The 16,846-nt window shown below is 39.9% G+C and overlaps 2 protein-coding genes across 2 annotated transcripts in view; one reads left to right on the top strand and one right to left on the bottom strand.

Moving 5' to 3' along the window:
• Positions 1–11,751, bottom strand: part of LOC137656680 (5'-AMP-activated protein kinase subunit beta-1-like) — a 108,212-nt gene extending 96,461 nt beyond the window's left edge. The window contains exon 1 of the mRNA XM_068390867.1: positions 11,594–11,751. The gene's annotated coding sequence lies outside the window, so the exon portion shown is untranslated. The remainder of the gene's footprint in view (positions 1–11,593) is intronic.
• The window catches only part of LOC137656682 (zinc finger protein 91-like), a 430,152-nt gene that overhangs the window by 247,910 nt on the left and 165,396 nt on the right, over positions 1–16,846 (top strand). The gene's annotated exons all lie outside the window — the stretch shown is intronic.

Below are 16,846 nucleotides of genomic sequence, written 5' to 3'. Positions count from 1 at the left end.
GGCAGATGCATGCGTTGAGGTGGCTGACTCATAGCATGAGGTTGTTGCCTCAAGAGTTGCGCTTGCTGTAAGGGTTGCGGATGCGCAGTAGCAGGTTCCTGAGGAACGAGTTGAGGTTCCTGAGGTGTGAGCTGCGAGAGTTGAGGTAGCGGCTGCGCAGAACGCAGTTCTTGTCTCGCGAGTTGAGGTTCCTGAGGTGCTAGCCTAAGGAGTTGAGGCTCTCGCCTTGAGGAGGGTTAAGGTCGCTGCAGCGAGTGCTGAGGTGGCTGCCTCATTGATGGAAGAGGTTGTCGTACCTCAAGAGATTGTTGCCTCGCTGGTGGAACCGCAAGCGGAAGCGGAGGAAGTAAGGCATAAGATACCTGCTCCCATTGCTGAGGTTGCCTTAAGGAAGGCGGAGGTTGCTGCACACCGCTGGTAACTGGCAACTCAGTACGCGGTAAGGTATCCTGAGGAACCTCAACATCGTACGCCTGGCAGACTGGACTGCGGTGAGGCGGAGCGATCGCAGGAGGAGGTGTAACCTTCTCAGCCTGACACTCACGCATTAAGACCGCAAGCTGTGACTGCATGGACTGCAGCAAAGTCATCTTGGGGTCGGCAGACGCTAAGGTCTGCTGAGGCAAAGCCTTAACAGAAGATGAGGTCTGTTGTGGCATCACCTTACCTCTCTTAGGAGGTGTGCAGTCACCTGATGACTGCGGAGAGTCAGAGCTAACCCAATGACTGCATCCGGGTTGTTGAACTCTAGAGGTCTGGACTTTACGTTTAAGAGGTCTTGAGACCTGAGTCCAGCGTTTTCTCCCCGAAATTTCTTCTGCAGACGAGTAAAATAAGGGCTCAATCGTCTGCGGGTGGGAGTGACGGTCTCTGTAAGACACGCCCGCAACCACCGAGGATACTTCTGTGCGCCGATCAAGGCCTGCCGAACCCTTTTGCCCTTCGACATTGCTTCTCCCCTGGGCTTGGGAGCTTGCAAGAGGTCCCGGACTGGGAGGACGACTGGCACGCACAGAAGTACCCTCACGCACAACACTGACACACTTTGCGCTAATCACTTATCACTTTTGAATTTCTGTTTGCACTTATTTCACTGAACTCGAAACTTTAAGTGGTTTGTACCTGAAACACGCAATTCTATCCTTCCTTAAAAGTTAGTAATTGCGAAAACAGAATTACAATGTAACAGAAAAATCTAATGAAAGATAAATAATTCAGTGGCTGGAAAGAGACTAAACACTAGATCAAATAAACTACGTTTAAAATCTCTCACCGCATAAAGCTTGAGAACAAGAATAAACTCTAGAAACGTTTACCTTCTTCCCCTAAAGAGACTAGGGAGAAGAGCAAAAACGATAACAACGTTACTCGCTTGAACGAAACGTTTATCCAGCTCTCTCTCTCTCCGTCTCTATCTCTCTCTCTCTCTCTCTCTTGACTTAGAACCTGAGAGAAGAGCCCAATCATATATACTCGTTAAAACATATTATTGTTAAAGGAAAAAAACTGAAAGATTTCCCAAATAAAAAGTTCCTTTATTAGAATTAAAACCATTAAGCTAAGAAAGAATGAACAAAACGTTATAAACGGTTTACTCTTACTGCAACGTGACACCGTGAAAATTCTCTTTCTATCGTAACGATAGAGCGCAAGTTGAACGTTCTGAACGTCAACAACTGCAGAGACAAAACAAAACGTTAGTTCAACTTTGAAACAGTACGAGACTATCAAAGAAATTCTTTCAAAAACATTAAAATAGCATAATATGTTAACAGGTAAAACCGAAATGACGGGCTCAATGTTAATTAACTTCGGTACAAGAAAAGACCGCCTACTATTAGGAAAGGTCGAAAATAAACAAATATAAAAATTAATTTTAATAAATTTATAAAAAAGGAAGTTAATCGAAGAGGCCTATAAAAGGCGGAGAGATATAAAATAAATCTATAACTTTTGTTAAGCAAAATTAAGAAAGAGAGTCTATACTCTCTTAGACACCAACACTTCCGTCTAAGGGAAGGGTCGGCCATTTAAAGGTGAAAGAGAGTTCATACTCTCTTCGTCACCATAATTAATCAAATTAATTCCAAAAGCTAGCTAAGCTAATAATAAAACTTCCTGAATAGCGAAAGCTGAAATCTTAGAGCAATACTTCACCAAAAACCGTGAACAAGACTCCAAAATTATAAGCGTATCCATGAACGTCTTGCCGGAAGCACGACAGAGGAAAAATTGAAGTGGTGTCAACAAGAAGTACTGCAGTACCTGGCCACAGGTGGCGCTTGTGAGTACACCCCCCTCTTGTATAGCGATCGCTGGCGTATCCCTTCCGTAGAATTCTGTCGGGCAACGGAGTTGACAGCTACATGATTATCGGGTAAGTTTAATATTGAAAATTAGATTTACTTAGGTTCCCACAATAGGAAATTGAGAGGAAAAATGGGTAAAATATACAATACTGTACTTAAACTTCTGACCAAATGTATGAAAAATAAATTTTTCCTACTTCCTATCTTATGTTATATCCATTTCTGACATTGATCATTGGGGGCAAACTACCCATTCCTGAGTTTTCCTACCACATCCCTTACATAAAGTTATGGGGGATATTAGTGGGAAACCGAGGTGTTGGGCGGGGAAACTCAAAAATTAGTATTTGCACCAGCAATAATGGTCAGAAATGCATAATAAATACAAGATAAGCTGCTGGAAAATTATATGGTTCACATAAATGGCGTAAAATTGAAATATGTTATTTTTATTAGTAAAATAAATTTTTGAATATACTTACCCGATAATCATGTAGCTGTCAACTCCGTTGCCCGACAGAATTCTATGGAGGGATACGCCAGCTATCACAATACTAGAAGGGGGTGTATTTACCAGCGCCACCTGTGGCCAGGTACTCAAGTACTTCTTGTTGACACCTCCTCAATTATTCCTCGGTCCACTGGTTCTCTATGGGGAGGAAGGGAGGGTCGATTAAATCATGATTATCGGGTAAGTATATTCAAAAATTTATTTTACTAATAAAAATAACATTTTTCAATATTAAACTTACCCGATAATCATGTAGCTGATTCACACCCAGGGGGGTGGGTGAAAAACCAGTGTACAAGACTAAAGGATAGCTAAGTATCCCGTATTTCATATAATCAGTTATCCACAATAACAATGAAATAATAAGTACCTGGTAAGGAAGTCGACTTGAACCGTTACTCTGCCTTTAATAAGATCGTCTTCCTTACTGAGCGCAGCGTTCCTCTTGGGAGGCTGAATCAACTCAAAGGTGCTAAAGTATACAGGGCTGCAACCCATACTAAAGGACCTCATCACAACCTTTAACCTCGGCGCTTCTCAAGAAAGAATTGACCACCCGCCAAATCAACAAGGATGTGGAAGGCTTCTTAGTCGACCGTACAACCCATAAAAAGTATTCAAGAGAAAGGTTAAAAGGTTATGGGATTATGGGAATGTAGTGGCTGAGCCCTCGCCTACTACTGCATTCGTTGCTACGAATGGTCCCAGGGTGTAGCAGTACTCGTAAAGAGACTGGACATCTTTGAGATAGAATGATGCGAACACTGAATTGCTTCTTCAATAGGTTGCATCCATAACACTCTGCAGAGAATGGTTCTGTTTGAAGGCCACTGAAGTAGCCACAGCTCCCACTTCATGTGTCCTTACCTTCAGCAAAGCAAGGTCTTCTTCCTTCAGATGAGAATGTGTTTCTCTAATCAGAAGCCTGAATAGTAAGAAACTGAGTTCTTAGAACTTGGAAAAGAAGGTTTCTTGATAGCACACTATAAGGCTTCTGATTGTCCTTGTAAAGGTTAAGACCTTTTTAGATAGTACCTAAGAGCTCTAACTGGGCAAAGTACTCTCTTCAGATCATTCCCCACCAAGTTGGACAGGCTTGGGATCTCGAACGACTTAGGCCAAGGACGTGAAGGAAGCTCGTTTAGCAAAAACCGAGCTGCAAGGAACATATAGCCGTTTCAGATGTGAAAACAATGATCCTGCTGAAGGCGTGGATCTCACTTACTCTTTTAGCTGTTGTCAAGCACACGAGGAAAAGAGTTTTTAATGTGAGGTCCTAAAAAGAGGCTGATTGGAGAGGTTCAAATCTTGATGACATAAGGAACCTTAGGACCACGTCTAGATTCCAGCCTGGAGTGGACAACCGACGTTCCTTTGAGGTCTCAAAAGACCTAGGGAGGTCCTGTAGATCTTTGTTGGTGGAAATATCCAAGCTTCTGTGGCGGAAAACCGCTGCCAACATACTTCTGTAACCCTTGATCGTAGGAGCTGAAAGGGATCTTACTTTCCTTAGATATAACAGGAAGTCAGCAATCTGGGTTACAGTGGTACTGGTTGAGGAAACTGCATTGGTCTTGTACCAGCTACGGAAGACTTCCCCTTGAGACTGATAGATTCTAAGAGTGGATGTTCTCCTTGCTTTGGCAATCGCTCTGGCTGCCTCCTTCGAAAAGCCCCTAGCTCTTGAGAGTCTTTCGAAAGTCTGAAGGCAGTCAGACGAAGAGCGTGGAGGATTGGGTGTACCTTCTTTACGTGAGGTAGACTTAGAAGGTTCACTCCTAGAGGAAGAGTCCTGGGAATGTCGACCAGCCATTGCAGTACCTCTAAGAACCATTCTCTCGCGGACCAGAGCGGAGCCAACCAACGTCAGCCGTGTCCCTTTGTGAGAGGAGAACTTCTGAAGTACCCTGTTGACAATCTTGAACGGCGGGAATGCATACAGGTCGAGATGGAACCAATCCAGCAGAAAAGCATCCACGTGAACTGCTGCTGGGTCTGGAATCGGAGAACAATACAACAGGAGTCTCTAGGTTATCGAGGTAGTGAACAGATCTATGGTTGGCTGACCCCACAGGGCCCAAAGTCTGTTGCAAACATTCTTGAGAAGGGTCCACTCTGTGGGGATGACCTGACCCTTCCGTCTGAGGTGATCTGCCATGACATTCATACCGCCCTGAATGAACCTTGTTACCAGTTAGCTTTCCATCTTAAGACCAGATGAGTAGGTCCCTTGCGATCTAGAACAACTTCCACGAAAGAGTCCCTCCCTGCTTGAAGATGTAAGCCAGGCCTGTGGTGTTGTCAGAGTCCACCTCCACCACTTTGTTAAGCTGGAGGGACTTGAAGTTTAACAAGGCCAGAATAACCGCCAACAACTTCTTGCAAATGATGTGAAGTGTCCTTTGCTCCTGATTCCATGTTCCCGAGCATTCTTGTCCGTCCAAAGTCGCACCCCAGCCCGTGTCTGATGCGTCCGAGAGGAGACGGCGGTCGTGTTTCTGAACAGCCAAAGGTAGACTTCCTTGAGAAGAAAGCTGTTCTTACACCACGCGAGAGAAGACCTCCTCTCTTCGGAAACAGGAACTGAGACCGTCTCTAGCGTCATGTCCTTTATCCAGTGAGCAGCTAGATGATACTGAAGGGGGGGAGGTGGAGTCTCCCTAACACGATGAACAGGGCCAGCGATGAAAGTGTCCCTGTTAGACTCATCCACTACCTGACTGAGCATCGGTTCCTTCTCAGCATGCTCTGGATGCATTCTAGGGCTTGGAAGATCCTTGGGGCCGACGGAAAAGTCCGAAAAGCTCGACTCTGAAGATCCATACCCAAGGACACAATGGTCTGGGATGGAACGAGCTGAGACTCCTCAAAATTGACCAGGAGGCCCAGTTCCTTGGTCAGATCCATAGTCCATTTGAAAATCTCCAGACAGCGACGACTTGTGGGAGCTCTTAAAAGCCAGTCGTCTGACGGAGCCGGACACAAGATCATGATACTGCTGCACAGTCTGTGAACTGTCAATCATGGGCAAGCGAGGAAGTACAGTGACAACCCGAATCTGTCTAGACTGTCTGGGTCGTACAGACAACTCCTTATCGGGTTGCTGAGGTTGCCGCACTGCGTCACAACAAGTCACTTCTGTTGGTTGTTGAACGTCTTTCCCGTGACACATTGACTCCGTAAACAAAAAATCCTCTAACAAGGACTAAGCCTGGACTGCATGTCATGCAACACAGCTCAAGGTCTATGGGAGCAGGTGTGGTAACAGACGGGATTAGCGACTGAAGTGGAACCATTACCTTCCCTGGAAGCATGTTATGCTTAAATAAAAGTCCATAAGAGGTTATGCAGCTAAAGGCTCCCTCCAAATGACAGAGTCCTCAAGGGAATATCAGAAGGAGGGAGAAAAGAACTTTCTCATCTACAGGGACCATATCCTAGAAAAGCTAAGTTCTCTCAGTGAGGGTTCACTGGTGCAAAAGCAGCAGACTAGAAGGCACGTTATGAAACTGCTTGACAGTCTAGTGAGTTGGCAACAACCAAAGATGTGTGACTGAGAAGCATGCGGTAAGGTATGCAGAGCATGATGTATGCAGAGTATGCTGTATGCAGAGCATGCTGTATGTAGAGCATGTTGTATGCAGAGCATGCTGAATGCAGAGCATGCTGTATGCAGAGCATGTTGTATGCAGAGCATGCTGAATGCAGAGCATGCTGTATGCAGAGCATGTTGTATGCAGAGCATGCTGTATGCAGAGCATGCTGTATGCAGAGCCTGCTGTAAGCAGAGCCTGCTGTAAGCAGAGCCTGCTGTAAGGAAAGCAGAGCGTGTGCATGGCGTTTAACATTTCTCAGAAATTCCATGACCAGTGCTAGAGTGCTTTATGCATGCTTGCATGGGGTTTTAATATCAACATAATATTTACCTTACATTCATAACTCCTGATACATATTTTTGCCATATTTGCGATCTTGTTAAAAATATATTGCAAGGAATACAAATATATTTTGTAAGAGATACAAATAACCTCCATTATCATATGGTTTGAAAATGGAGGTAAGGTATGCTGAACAGCAGAGTCAGAACGAGCTGGAACAACAATAGTTGTGGTTTCCTCTTCAAGACTCTGTTGAGGGAACACCTGAGGCTCAGTCTGCAAAGGCTGAATAAAAGACAAGCAGAAGGAAGGCGCATGGGTGGAGGGGGCTGACTCCTAGCATGAGTGGTTGAACCCAAGGGTTGCGCTTGCTGAGCGGTTGGCGGAAGCGGAGTAGCAAGTTCCAGTTCCTGTGGTGTGAGCGGAGCGCGATGAGGAAGAGGCTGCGCAGAACAAGGTAAATGTCTCGCAAGCTGAGGCTCCTGAGGCGTAAGGCTAAGGTGTTGTGGTGCTTGCCTTGTGGAGGGTTGAGCTCGCTGCAGCGAGAGCTGAGGAGACTGACTCATGGACGGGAGAGGTTGTTGTACCTCAACCGAGTGTTGCATCACTGGTGGAGCAGCAAGTGGAGGCGGAGGAAGAGAGGTATAATCCTCCTGATCCCATTGTAAAGGTTGCCTTAAGGAAGGCGGAGGCTGAACACCACTGGGAACAGCAAACTCAGCACGTGGCTCAACATCGTACGCCTGGCAGGTGGAACTGCGATCAGGCGGAGCGAGCGTGGGCGGAGGGAGTGTAGGCGGAGGCGGAGGCGCAACACTCTCAGCCCGACACTCACGCATCAAGTCCGAAAGCTGTGCTTGCATGGACTGCAGTAGAGTCCACAACATCGTACGCCTGGCAGGTGGTACTGCGATCAGGCGGAGAGAGCGTAGGCGGAGGGAGTGTAGGCGGAGGCGGAGGCGCAACACTCTCAGCCCGACACTCACGCATCAAGACCGAAAGTTGTGACTGCATGGACCGCAGTAGAGTCAACTTGGGGTCGGCAGACACTAAGGTCTGCTGAGGTAAAGCCTTAACAGCAGAGATCTGTTGCGGCAGAACCTTACTCCTCTTAGGCGGAGTGCATTCAACTGATGACTGAGGAGAGTCAGAGCTAACCCAATGACTGTCATCCGGGTTGTTGAACTTAACTTCGTACGTCTGGCATAGGTCTGGACTTTACGTTTAAGAGGTCTTGAGACCTGAGACCAGCGTTACTCTGCCTTTATTTTCTCCCCTAAATCTCTTCTGCAGACGAGCAAAATAAGGGCTCAATCGTCTGCGGGTGGGAGTGACGGTCTCGGTAAGACACGCCCACAACCACCGAGGATACTTCTGTGCGCCGATCAAGGCCTGCTGAACCCTTATGCCCTTCGACATTGCTTCTCCCTGGTCTTGGGAGCTTGCAAGAGGTCCCGGACTGGGAGGACAACTGGCGCGCACAGAAGTACCCTCACGCACAACACTGACATACTTTGCGCTAATCACTTATCACTTTGATTTCTGTTTGCACTTATTTCACTGAACTCGAAACTTTAAGTGGTTTGTACCTGAAACACGCAATTCTATCCTTTCTCAAAAGTTAGTAATTGCGAAAACAGAATTACAATGTAACAGAAAAATCTAATGAAAGATAATTCAGTGGCTGGAAAGAGACTAAACACTAGATCACTCTAGAAACGTTTAGTTTCTTCCCCTAAAGAGACTAGGGAGAAGAGCAAAAACGATAACGACGTTACTCGTACGCCTGGCAGGCTTGAATGAAACGTTTATTCTCCTCTTTCTCCCTCCGTCTCTATCTCTCTCTCTCTCTCTCTCTCTCTTGACTTAGAACCTGAGAGAAGAGCCCAATCATATATATCGTTAAAACATATTATTGTTAAAGGAAAAAACTGAAATATTTCCCAAAATGAAAAGTTCCTTTATTAGGATCAAAACCATTAAGTTAAGAAAGAATGAACAAAACGCTAGACACGGTTACTCTTACTGCAACGTGAAACCGTGAACATTCTTTCTCTATCGTAACGATAGAGTGCAAGTTGAACGTTCTGAACGTCAACAACTGCAGAGACAAAACAAAACGTTAGTTCAACTTTGAAAACAGTACGAGACTATCAAAGAAATTCTTTCAAACTCTGTGGCGGAAATAGCATAATATGTTAACAGGTAAAACCGAAATGACGGGCTCAATGTTAATTAACTTCGGTACCAAGAAAAGACCGCCTACTATTAGGAAGGTCGAATATAAACAAATATAAAAATTAATTTTAATAAGTTTATAATAAAAGGAAGTTAATCGAAGAGGCCTATAAGAGGCGGAGAGATATAAAAAAAATCTATAACTTTTGTTAAGCAAAATTAAGAAAGAGAGTCTATACTCTCTTAGACACCAACACTTCCGTCTAAGGGAAGGGTCGGCCATTGAAAGGTGAACGAGAGTTCATACTCTCTTCGTCACCATAATTAATCAAATTAATTCCAAAAGCTAACTAAGCTAATATAGAAGTTTCCAGTAAAGCGACAGCCGAAATCAAAGAGAAATACTTCACCAAAGTCGTGAAAATACTCCAAGAACATAAGCGTATCCCAGAACGTCTTGCCGGAAGCACGACAGAGGAATAATTGAGGAGGTGTCAACAAGAAGTACTTGAGTACCTGGCCACAGGTGGCGCTGGTAAATACACCCCCTTCTAGTATTGTGATAGCTGGCGTATCCCTCCATAGAATTCTGTCGGGCAACGGAGTTGACAGCTACATGATTATCGGGTAAGTTTAATATTGAAAAATCCTAATTACCTATAACTCATACAGTATCTCACTCCATACATGGTTTTTTCCCTGCTGTGGCTCACTTTGCTCGCAAATAAACATAATCTCACTGCAAACGGTACATGGATGTGCTGCGCATGCCATCCCCGAAGGTTACTATTGAAATATTATAATTAACTAAAATTTACATTACGTTCCTCAAAAAGTTTTTGCTTTGCATGAGCAACAATAACAATGATACGGAATGGAGAGTATTTTCACTATAACCACCATACCGTTATCGATAAAATTACACTAAATTTTTAAATATATTCAACTTCTCTTTTGGACAAGTCTTCTGACTGACTGTAGTCATGCCGGAACTGAAGATAAGGGGGAAAAATGGCACAAAAATTTGGAAGCTCTAATTGGTTAAAAAGGTCAGAAAATTATGTCATACAAAAATCAGAAAGCTAGTAAAACGAAACGCAAACAATGCATGGGCAGTAACCCACCATCAGTATCCCAAAAGTAAACATTGGACTTAGACACTGAAATGTTTCTCCCATTTTAATGGATCAGTATCAAATTTATTATGCCCCAGCACAATTAATCATAATGAGAAAAATGCCAAACTAGCCATCACTCATCCATTTCTTTTAGTAAATTTCAGTATTGCTAGAAATCAATGTATCATATTTTAATTGAGAAAAAAAAAGTATTCTAAAAGACCATCTAACGCCAGCTAAACCTTAACCTGTGCAATGGCACTAAAATTACAAAAAAATTGAATTAATTTACAAAAGGGCAGATGTACCCTCTAATCAGCATTAAAAGCGGTCTGTGAAGGGTTGCATGGGCATTAAAAACCCCAGAAATTACACTCTGGCATTGGTAAGGTTAAGGGGGTTACCTTAGGTTAGGAAATACTGTACCTCTTTGATTTAGTGAAATATATTCAAAATTTCCCTTTTCTACACCTAAGCTGATCCGTGTCTGCCGATGTAAAGCGCTTCCAAAACTTCTTGTATCTCTCTAACCTACAACATCATATACTTACTCATCAGGAGACTCGCACATTCCTTGCTATAACAGTACTGGACGTCATATTCTTAATCACTGTACATCGCGAGACCAGTAATATTTTAATAGTCCCACCCAGCCATAACCGCTTGCCAGTACATAGGAATTTAATGTTTTTCTATCTTCAAGAGCGAAGCGAGCGCAAAACTGAGCAAAACTATTAGATTTCAATAATATTTCAATAGAGTCCTTAATGGTTTTTGCTTCACCATGCACTCGCGTAAAAAGAAAAAGAAGCTCATATGTAATGGCAAGCCGTAATGGCTGGGTAAGAACACATCTAAATATAACTGCGGGACCTCCTAGAGATCCATGAATTAGGAAGGGTGAACGTAGTTCGTTGGAACATGGTAAGTTACAAATACAATAGCGTAAGGAGGGGTCGCACAGGGCATAGCCTTCATGTAAGTAAAGGATAGGGTTCCTAAGTAAGGTTACGTGGGGAACCTTAGGTTAGGTGGTGTTCTTGTGTCTATTTTCCTTGTAAAATGTGGTTTGGAGCCTTTACGTATCAGCGGCCAGTTCCTCCAGAGTGCATAAAAAAAGGACAGCAACTGACCTAAATTACGGCCCCCTAACCTAACACGCCCTGCGATCCGTCCTTTACACTGCCGTATTCTTAGTTAGCCATCATCATACATACAGGTGGCCATTATCATACAAACAACCCTGTGATTTTATATTGTCCCAACAAACTACAAAGGCTTCGGATTACGTTCTACCCTAAGACCTTTAGATTAGACTAATCCAGAGATTAAGTGTAGCTAAGATAAGGTTAGCCCAAAAACATTCTAATCCTACTTTTAGATATTGTGAAACCTAAAAAGGCTATAGTACAGCAGGTAGTTTAGGGTAGTATAGTTTGACCTTCGTTTACCTTAAAACTTGTTGCCTCTGCCTTTAAGGATGGCCTAAACGTAATATGAGCATTTAATTAGTTTAAAATTAATAATTACTATTAAATATAACCATGCATGCATTAAAAATACGCAATATTAGAATAAAGATAATAAATAACATCTCACCAGTGCGCAAGAAGTCGCCCTGTCTCTGTGCGTTCTTCTTCCTCTTCCTGAATATTAATGAGAATAATAAGGCTACTGGTAGAGTTGCAGTATATATTCGGGTCTCTAATAATCCTTTATATATTCTTGATAAAACTACTGGTATATACGTATGGTTTTTATTGCTTTATAGTGTATTTTTTTCTTTTATGTTATTGTTTTTTCCCTTCTGAATGTCAAAGAAATTGAGGAACTTACCGTCATAATACTTCCTCTTATTTTCTCTAACTTAACCCCAACATGTCAGTGAAATCAAAACTGGCTGTTCTTGATAAAACTGGTGTTTTTACTTGGGATATTTTTTTTGTTTTAAATGATTTTATTTGTTGCATTTTTTGTTCTGAATGTCAAAGGTGTTGAAGATTATAAACGTCACAATAAGCAAATTTTGTGACAGAAAACGAAATTATTCAAGGATGAAAGGGTAACTACATTATTTTATATGGTCTATGATTATGTACTGTATGTAAGTATGTATGTATGTATGTATGTATGTACAGTTCACCATGAAAGGAAGATAGCTTTAGAATCTAGACCTAGGCTCTCAATTTCCCGGGCGTAGCCTAATATTAAGAATAAAAAATAAATAAATTATATACTATAAAATAAAAAGGGAAATAATAAGAAACAGCAAATTGAAATATGATATATTTAAAAGGAAAACTATGAGATGAGGCGTGACCATCTGTTCAACCTAATTCTGCTGTCTAACTGATTTAATTATATTATTAGTATAAATATTCCAGAGTCTGGTCGCAGCCGGAATGGAACTTCTGGAAAAATTGGGTGCTGCCACCGTCAAAGGTATGGAAATTTTGAAAAGATTACAAGTTCAAGACTGATGATAACGTGTGCAGGAAACCAAAAGAATGTAACTCACGACAGATAAAATGTATAAGTTGCACTGAGTTGAAGAAACCTAATGATTATATAGTGAATTCTAGATATTGCAAAGCTTATAATTTGGAAATTAAGAGATTAGCAGAAAATACGGACAATAGATACTATAACGATGTCATAAATTGCGGCTATGCAAATATTCAATGTTTGCAATAAAGTAATTCAAAATAGGAAATCGATAAATGAGAAATATTTCGTTCATGAAGAAACTGGAGAGTTTCTTATTCTGTAAATGTTTCGATAATGTGAATTTGACAGTAAACACGCTATGCAGTGTGATTTACAAACTACCTAAGAATGTAGGCTATACCAGTAATGTGTAGGGTTGCCTGCGCGACAAGACCAGGGGTCCGTACTATATGTATATATATATATATATATATATATATATATATATATATATATATATATATATATATATATATATATATATATATATATACATATATATATATATATATATATATATATATACATATATATATATATATATATATATATATATATATATATATATATATATATATATATATATGTGTGTGTGTGTGTGTGTGTGTGTGTGTGTGTGTGTGTAGGCTATATATAAAGTGCACATTTTTTTTTGTTATTAACTGTGTGTATAGTACAGCATTGTGAACCATTCAATTTGATCGTAGACCAGATATTAATATTGACATCTCTATACTTATTGAATTACACTAGCTGACTGTTAAAGCTAGAACAGATTTTAGAATATATGCAAAGACTCATCTAATTGATAGTCCTGGACGTCGAGAATATTTTAGAGAATCGCTACACACCGTAGCAATAATTCGTATCAGAACGAGAATAGTTATTGGAGCTATTCAGAGGATGTATTTGATAGCAAGAGAGTAGCATCATGTGCATGCAAGACTTACTTACTTTAAGAGTAGTTTTCCTGGTCCTATCACATGTGAAAACCTTGTGCCCTACAAGATTTATTTATCGTATAGATTACATCATTAGGTATCTAAAGTATAACATGGCGTATTCTGCAATAATTGGCGAGTCTTCATTATCGAAGCACTTGCTAAACAAAATAATCTTAATTTTTTTTTCTTTTTAAATCCTCAATACCTTCATTCCTTCGGATGTCAAGTGGAAGCTTGTTATAAAGTCTTGGGGCCGCATATTTGAAAGGTCTAGAACCTACAGTAGAGGAAAATCTTGTCTCTAATAACTAGAAATTATCTGTAACTAATACCGTCTCAACAGATTTGTTGGCTGCACGATGTATAGTGATTCTCAAAGATATGTGTGTGTGTGTATATATATATATATATATATATATATATATATATATATATATATATATATATATATATATATATATATATATATATATATATATATATATATATATATATATATATATATATATATATATATATTAGTTGTAGCAAAAGAATTGGGAAATATAGTGGGTGATGTAAAAGAGAGATAGTGAAGGAGGAAGAGTTGAAAAAAAAAAACAGGTAAAAAGGGAATATCAAGTTCTGATAACTTGATGAGCCATTGCATATATCTTATAAACTCCATTATAGCTTTAAAAAGCAGCTAATGTAAATCAATTAGTATAGGAGTAATACTTTCTCGTGGAAGGGGGCCACATGTTCTCAAACTTGTTCCTCTGTTTACTGTTTTATAATTTCTTATGTTGTAATGTGGGCAAATTATAATAGTTATAATAGCCAGTCCTGGTAACAGCCAAGTTAATCATTAGGTTTTTTTTTTTTTTTTTTTACAGAATATTCATCCGGATAATTAATTACAAAAGCAATGTTCCAAATGTGATATCCAGCAATTCTTATTACATTATTCATTTGAGCATTGAATGGCAAGTTACAGCCAAATGATAGGCCTACTCCAAGGTAAATACGACTTCTACTAGATATTGGGACCAGGTTAACCGTTAATATTTATTCATTTACTGTATTCTTTTTTTAGATATCACTCGAGTTTTTATAAACCATTTTTCTTGTGTAATACCGTAAACTCTGTTTTAATTTAATTTAATTTAGCTGTTTTATTGTCATAATTCTATAACAGTAATAAGAACGTGGTTTAAAGTTTCAGCTGTATCATCAATGTCATTTATAGAGAAATAAAGTTGTGTATCATTTACAAAACAGTTTAAACTTCACTTCATGTCTCTATAGAATTTTAGAGAGGCTTATGGGGTCCTTTGACTGGCCAGACAGTACTACATTGGATCTTTTTCTCTGGTTACGGTTCACTTTCCCTTTGCATACACATACACCGAATAGTCTGGCCTATTCTTTACAGATTCTCCTCTGTCCTCATACACCTGACAACATTGAAATTGCCAAATAATTCTTCTTCACCCACGGGGTTAACTACTGCACTGTAATTGTTCAGTGGCTACGTTATTCTTGATAAGGGTAGAAGAGACTCTTTAGCTATGGTAAGCAGCTTTTCTAGAAGAAGGACACTCCAAAATCAAACCATTATTCTCTAGTTATGGGTAGTGCCATAGCCTCTGTACCGTGGTCTTCTACTGTCTTGGGTTAGAGTTCTCTTGCTTGAGGGTACACTCGGGCACATTATCTAATTTCTCTTCCTCTTGTTTTGTTAAAGTTTTTATAGCTTATATAGGAAATGTTTATTTTAATGTTGTTACTGTTCTTAAAATATTTTCCTTGTTTCCTTTCCTCACTGGGCTATTTTCCATGTTGGGGCCCCTGTGCTTATAACATCCTGCTTTTCCAACTAGGGTTGTAGCTTAACAAGTAATAATAATAATAATAATAATAATAATAATAATAATAATAATAATAATAATAATAATAATAATAATAATAATAATAATAATAAGATTGGGTTCAGTAAATTTCCCTTGGGGGTACCCATTTGCTTCATGAATCATATGATGAGTAAGAGTTTCCAATTCGTACATATTAGTTTCTACCAATTAAATACTCTTTTATATATTAAAACACTTGATATTTCATACAAATGGACCTTGAGTAATTTAGTAGCACTCCATGCACTACTGTGACAAAGGCACCACTAACGTAATCGAAGGATTCGAAGCTAAATTACCTAACACGTAATTGTATCAATTCAGTTATTATAATTTCTATCAACGTTTATAAAAAAGAAATGAGAGAATAGTGTTGAAAATGTTTCATCAAATCCTGTATGTCTAAGTTTGAAGGCAAGGGTTAATGATTTGTGTGCATCAAAAGCAGAACCAAAGCACAAAATCAATCATACGAATTTCTTGACCAGAACCAGGAAATTTTTACAGGAAATATGTAAATTGAAAAAATAGCCTGGCCACAACTCAAATCATACTGCAAAGGTCCTCTGGCGTTGTGGTGGCTAAAAGGATATACAGTACTAAAATTTCAGACAATAAGACAAAGTGAGAAGATTATCTGGTTCAAATTATGTATCATCTTGTTATGAGTGCTTTTAATTTCCATTGACAGATCAGCTTTTCCTACTCTTATCTAGATGGCGGTTGCTAAGAACGACCATGAAATTAAAATACTAATTAAAGGTAAGATCTTATTTTCTAATAGTCTTACCTATTCTTAACACAGTCTCCCCTTTCCTCATATAGCCTACACCTGACAACTCCAAGTACCAAACAATTCTTCCTCGCTTAAGGGGTTAATTCATCATCATCGTCATCATCATCATTATCATCTCCTCTTACGCATATTGACACAAAGGGTCTCGGTTAGATTTCGGCAGTTGTCTCTATCTTGAGCTTTTAATTCAATACTTCTCCCTTCATCATCTCCTACTTCGCGTTTCATACTCCTCAGCCATGTAAGCCCGTGTCTTCCAACTCTTCTAGTGCCTTGTGGAGCCCAACTGAACGTTTTGTGAACTAATCTCTCATAGAGAGTGCGAAAAACATGCTTAAACCATCTCCATCTTCCCCTCATCATGATCTTATTAACATATGGCATTTGAGTAATTTCTCTTATAGTTTCATTTCAAATTCTGTCCGGCCAATTAACTCCCAATGTCATTATAAGGGCTTTGTTCTCAAATCTACTAAATCTATTGGAGAATGTTTCATTGTTATACCATGACTCATGTCCATAGAGTAATACAAATCTCACTAAACTAATATAATCTGATTTTTTATATGTAATTTCAGGCGGTTTGATTCCCAGATTTTACTTAATCTAGTTATTGTATGATTTGATTTTTTCAATCTTCCACTAAACTCTAATTTTAAAGACCTTGTTTTAGAGAGCATAGTTCCTAAATAGTTAGATGATTCTACCTCATTAATCCTTTCTCCTTCCAATG

The sequence above is a fragment of the Palaemon carinicauda genome, chromosome 17, assembly GCF_036898095.1.
Source record: "Palaemon carinicauda isolate YSFRI2023 chromosome 17, ASM3689809v2, whole genome shotgun sequence".
NCBI lineage: Eukaryota > Metazoa > Arthropoda > Malacostraca > Decapoda > Palaemonidae > Palaemon > Palaemon carinicauda.
Note: the sequence above shows the minus strand (reverse complement) of the source record. Positions and strands in the feature narration are given on the sequence as shown.